Raw genomic sequence first — 6,754 nt, forward strand, 5'->3', positions numbered from 1 at the left:
TATTTCCAAAATAGGCAATCTAGTCTATACTTGTTTGCTGCGCGCATAATATAGTAAACGCTAGGCTAATAATTGGTTTAAGAACACATAACGTTTTCAAAAACGGATATCACGGTTAGTAGAGGCCGATCTTCGGATCGGGCGAGAGGGGGTGCTCATAGCCGACCTTCCCCAATCGTACCCTAGCTCCCGAGCCGAGAAACTCCGGTGATGACGGACATGTGGCCTTCGGCACCGAGCCAGGGTTTCCTAAATTCCCCCATAAAAAATATTTAGGTGGCGACTCTGTATCTGGCAAAGCAGTCCATGTTTGGCACTTCTTTTCAAAAAAATCTGTTTCTCAAAACGATTTGCCAGATTTGGACTCTTTGGTTCAAGATTAAGAACCGTGACACAAATCGAGTCCGAACTGTAGCGGGGTCCCTCGCGGACGTGTTACACATACGTAATTAATGAAAATATTAATTTTGTGCTTCGAACCAGTTATTAATTTTTCGAAGACATCAAAGCTGTTGTTCTTCGAACCAACTTATCATGCCAAAAACAGCCATTATTCGACAACTAATTAATTGTCATTTTACATATATTTGAAGAGATGTACACATTTCGAAAATTTTCAAAGCTTTATACAGTTTCGAAGGTGAAGTAATCAACCTTTGAAACAACTCTTGATGTTTCGAATGTATCTTCAAAGCTTTATACGGCTTCGAAGGTGAAGTAATCAACCTTCGAAACAACTCTTGATGCTTCGAATGTATCTTCGATGCTTTAATTGTGTACATACAAACAATTGGCCATCAATTTGAAAAGATAAGCCATTCTCAACCATTTATTTAAATGCACAAGCTTTTTCTAGCCAAATTCATGCATTTTAAATGGTCATCCCTTGTTCTTAGTGCTTCGAACTCATAAGAACAATTTGTTAATTTTATTAGCCACATCATCAAAATTATATTTTGATGTGAACCACAAATCCAAAAAGGATTTTGAACACCAAAAGTCATGGTATAGTGTGACCATGAAAATTCATACTTTTTGACATTTTGAAAAATGTCAAAAATTTTGAATTCATGAACAGTGGCTTGTTCATTATTCTTGACCATGTTTGTTTTAAAAACATGACTTTTGCTGAATAGGTTTTCATAATTATTTGGCAAAGTGGGTTGTTTTTCCATGCTAGCCATTAATGGCTTATGAAAATCACCCATAGATATGTTATTTTCATGACTTGACTCTCTAAAATTTGGTTTTTGGACCCCCCGAGTCATACATGGAACATCATTCTTAGCCAAATTTGGCTCAAGAACATGCTTTCGTTGTGTTAATTTCATAATTTGGCTCTTTTAAAACGGACTCTTGAACCTCCCGAGCCATTAATGAAATCAACTCTTTGCTTTTGCAATTTTTAACCATGGAAAAATTCTGAAAAAATTCACCAATTCCGGCCATTAAAGCCTCAGTTAAAGACTTGGTAGTGAGAGTTGATAACTCATCATTCCATTGGCGAATTTCCATATCAAGTTGATGAATTTCTCCAATTAAATGGTGTCTTTTTTCTTCCACCAAATAATATTGTAAGGGATGAAAGTTTATTTCATCAAGAAAATGGATCTCTTCTTGAAGATCCAAAATTTCTCTTTCACGCCAATATATTTCATATTGACAAGTTCGAATGGTGAAATCCAAATAGTTTGTCATTTCTTACACTTGGTTGTCCCACTGGGCGTGCCAAAAATTGTTGGCTTATTTTTCCTACGAAGGAAAATATCATAAATGTGAGCGTGCCAGCAAGGATTGAAAAATCCTTACAGATTAAATTCAAGCCAATTATTAAGCGATTGCGTTGACGGTTCTTTTTCCTCAACAAAGAGGACTTCAAAATTGCCAAGTGTAGCGAAAAGAAAAATTAAAAGAAGAATGAGGGAGACGGAGAAAGACGATTGAGTGAACAATCAAAGTAATAATTACTTATCTCTACTCCTATGCTTCGAAAAGGAATTGCATAAAATGCTTCGAAATGGAAATGCTGAAAATAAATGCTTCGAAATATAAACCTATGATAAACTACTCCTAAGATAAGGAAAATCACAAGAAATATTGAAATCAATTGTCTTTGATTATGAATTCTGGATCCTTTACAATGTAGCCATTAATGGCTATTTATAGAAGAAAAAATACAACAATAACTACTTAGTAACTACCCATTTCTTCCATCTTCATTCTTGTCTTGCCATATGTCCTTCCACTCATCCACTTTGTCCTTCATATTCTCCATTATCTCTATAATTTCTTTTAACTTCCAAATGAATAAGAGGATACCACGTGTCCTGTAATTATATAAAAATAAATAATAATAAAAATTACAGATTTATGGTGCTAACAACTTTAGCTTTCTCTATGTAGAAAACAACTTTCTAGTGTTGATGATATGCCCCCCACCAAGAACACAGCTTGGGAGGACTTAGAGCCTAGAGCTTCTTTTATTTTTCTTCTGTGTAATTATTTTTGTACAAGCCTTAGACTTTATTTGTATTGAGTTTAACTCACTTTTAATATAACCAATTGTTGACTTAGAAAGATGCAGTCATTAGGACATAAACTTACCTGTATCTCCTTTTATTTCAATTCATAGACACATGTCATATGCTATAGATTCAGGATCTAGGATTTATGAATGCATACACGCATATGTCACATTTTGTATGATTGAGGAGTATCAATAAAACGTTAAATACATCGCAAGTTACACATTCTACGAAATATTATGCTATGGGTTGTTGTTATTATTTCGGGGCGTTACAGACTCTCTCATCCTCTCTCTCTCTCTCTCTCTCTCCCTCCTTCCAAATCAGCTCTATTTCTGATGCATACGCACCACTGGTCTGGTGGGCCGACTTGATCGTTACCGTCGTGTATCGTCGCGTCTCTCATGGTGTTAACGACGTCCCGTCAGTGTCGATCATCTCTTCATCTATTGTTTTGATCTGTAGGAGGTCAATAGGATTCTTCATAAAGAAATTCAATGAGAACGGTTGTATCAAGGCACGTGTCATCTGAAAAGGTTGGGAGATAGATCTAGATCTCCATAGCTAGGTTCGAGGACGAGTTTCGTAATATCTTGATTTTACATATTGGACCTGTTGAAATCGAATCTCTCGTTGAATCGGTTCAAGCTACGCCAAGAGCTAATAGCACTGATGTTAAGTTTCCATAAGAAGATTACTTGTCAGAATCATCGTTGGAATTGAGGTAGATGCCAGAAGACGACGATACAGCTACGATGCGGTGGCGTGGTGCGTGCGAGTCTGAATCGGCACTGTCTCCCTCTTTGACTTACAGCATCCTCTCTGTTCTCTCTCTCTCTCTCTCTCTCTCTCTCTCTCTCTTCTTTGATCTGGATCGCCAATCACTCCGTCTTATTAGTCGAGAACTCCTTCAGCAGCAGATCTGGATCACCGCAGGTCTCCTCATCTTTCCTTATCTTTCTCTCTCTTCTCCTCTTCCCGATCTAATCTGAGAAATTTTTTTAAAAAGTTGATTATTTGTGGTTGAAATAGATCCAACTCCTAAAAAGCCTCTTTTGTTTTTGTGTTTGTTTTTGTTGTTGTTGTTGTGGTTGATATGAAGAAACAGATTGGATTAAATTAAAAAAAATTGACAAATAGAACAGATTTGGAGGAGTGTCCGAATGCTGAGTATGGTGCTGGGACTTTCATGGCAAATCATTTTGGTCGCCACTATTGTGGCAAGTGTGGGTTGATCTATGTTTATTAGAAGGTTGATGGAGATTAAGATTTGATCTGTCTCCCTCTCTTTCTCTTCCTCTCTCTCTCTCTCTCCCCCTCTTTAGTTATGAAGTTTACATCTTTGTTTTAAATGTTAAAGACTGAATTTTGATTGCTTTGGATGTTGAACATAGGATGAATTTTGCTTAAATGAACCCAATGATGAAATCATTTATATTAGCCTTTTTTTGGTTTAATTGCTAGTTGCTGTCAAAATTGTGAGCTTAGGAACTATTTATATCATTTTCATCTTAGGAACTATTGTAGGGGCTATCTGTTCAAATAATAGGATTTGAACAGATAATAGGATAAATTTGATCAAAATTTGAATAGATAGAAGCTAATTTGGCTCGAGTTTCAACAAATAGTTACAAAATTAAACATATAAAAAAACATAGTTAAAAAACTAGAACAAATAGTTGAAAATTTTGAACAAATATATATAAATTTGAACATATACAATTTTGACAGATAAGATTCAGAGAAAAAATTGAACTAGTAATAAAATTTGGACAGATATTTGTACAGGTAGACAATAAACTTGAATAGATAAATAAAAATTTTGAACAGATAATAATATTTAGATAGATAGACAAAAAATTAAACTGATAGATAAAAAAAAATTGAATAGATAGACAATAAATTTAAACAATTAGAAAATAATTTGAACAGATAGGTATAAATTTGAATAGATAGTTAACAAAAAGTCAAATAGATAATAAAAAAAAAAGTTAAGGGATAAAATTGGAAACAAAATGTTCTCCAGGACTTCTCACTAAACTATTTCACAAAGTGTGGATCTCTCACCAACCCAAAAAAAAAAAAATCATTAGACAAAATGCCTTCGACAATTGCTATAGTGATTTTTTCACCAATTTTTTCAATTTTAAATCAAAATATTCATGAAAATGGAATTTTTATTTTAAAAGGACACTGCCACCTCATTTTAATTAATTATCCCATATTTAAGATATGGAATCAAAGGTGTTTCCCCAATCTAATATTTAATTAAGTTTGGGAATTTTCTCAAATTTAATAAACTTGACTGTTATGTTCGGGCCTGTGAGACTCACCATGAATCCTATTTCAATAATCTGACTTATTCATTTTGTAGGGTTTTCCGTTTATATCATTCTCAGAGAAAATTATATTGATCTGATAATTATAACATTTTCATTTTATTGTGTTTGTCTACAAAAAAATGGATCGTCGATTTTTAAATCCATATTTATTGTTGTTTTTTCTTTTGAAAACAAATGCAATAAAATGAAATATTAAAATTATTGAATAAATCTAATTTTTTTAAATAAATAATATGCATGAAAGATTTTATAAAAGATCATCTTTATAGCCATTTCACTAAAGTACTTGTAAATTTGGTAACTACTGTGAGCTTGACCATGACCATGAGAGCTGAGCAATTGGTTTTCAAAATCTTTTTTTATTAAATATTAAAAATTAATTTTGTAAAATACATTAAAAAAAATAACTCATCTTTTTTACATGATTTTCTCATTTATGGATGAAAATATATTTTTGGCATTTAATTTAGTCAAATTAATTTGGGAGAATTGCAAAAAAAGGGTCTCAACACAAAATAATTGTAATGTCATGGAACCACATATAATTTTTGTATTAGATTGTGCAGCTAAACCTTATACTTCCACATCTTTGCAATGATTTTAAATTTATACATTTTTTTTGGCAATTGTCCCAATTAATTTCTATTTTTAAAAATTAAAAAGTAAGTTTTAAAAATTAAACCAAATAAAGTGTGAGATTTCTCTATTCAATCAAGAGTCCTACTATTTACCCTTATCATTTTTCTTTTAATAATGATTTAGACCACTAAAAAATACATTATTAATAACACTAATCCATTGAAAATAATAAAAATAAAAAGAACAAGGCATAAAAAGTGGACGAGATTCACTGTCACATCATTAGTGCTGCTTCTATTGCTCCTTCTAATGTTTTCTTTTTAGTACTCCCAAACATTTTTCTTTTTCTTTAAACCCCTACCAACTTAATTGAGTCTCCTATTTTCTCTTTGAACCCCACCTAATCCCAATTATACCTCTTCTTTGACCCCAACTCATCTTTTGGTAACCTCTTCTCATCATAGGTGACCTTTCTTTTCCATTGCAAACCCCACCAATACCAGCAACCCTATCTCTAGCTCATTCACCCACCATAACTCCAATCACCATGCTCCGACAAGTTACCACATCTCTTCTTCAACCTCTCCACCGCACCGCCACCCTTAACCCTTCCCCAACCACCACTATCACTGCCCATCACCATCTCCACCCGACATCATCTCTTTCTCTCTCGCTCTTCACTGCGATCGCAACGACGACTAAAGTAGAGATCGCGATTACAACGGCGACAACTAGAATGGAGATCGTGATCGAAATGATAGTAGCCAGGGTCGTCTTTCGCCTCTCTTTTCCACGATCGCAGAAGGCACCAATGGCTAGGGTTTGCTATCGAAGAAGGGAGAGGCGACTATGGTTTTGCAATGGAATGGAATTTTATGTTTCGATAAAATTGAAATTAAAAAAAAAATTAAGGAGTGAAGGTCTTAGGATTGTTTGGGGTGTTCTAAATAAATACATTTTTTTATTTTTTTAGACTAAAAAATTAAGAAAAAAATATGAATATTTAGGTTAATTTTTTAATTTTTTATGAAAAAAATGTATATTAAAAAATTATATAAATTAGTGTGTAGAAAAAAAATTAAAATTGAAAATTATGTAACTGTAATTATTGACTTTTGATAAATAATATTAACTTTTTAACAATTTGAGTAACTTTTTAATTTTTTATCAACTTGTCAAACTTGACTTAAATAGCAACACTTTAAATCACACCAAATAACCACTGTATACGCAAAAAAAAGAATGCACATCATAACATTTTTCAAAAATTTTAAGATAATTCTATTCTCACACCATATAAAATCTAAC

Source organism: Camellia sinensis, chromosome 5 (assembly GCF_055761805.1).
Source record: "Camellia sinensis isolate YWXY chromosome 5, ASM5576180v1, whole genome shotgun sequence".
In the NCBI taxonomy this organism is placed as follows: domain Eukaryota; kingdom Viridiplantae; phylum Streptophyta; class Magnoliopsida; order Ericales; family Theaceae; genus Camellia; species Camellia sinensis.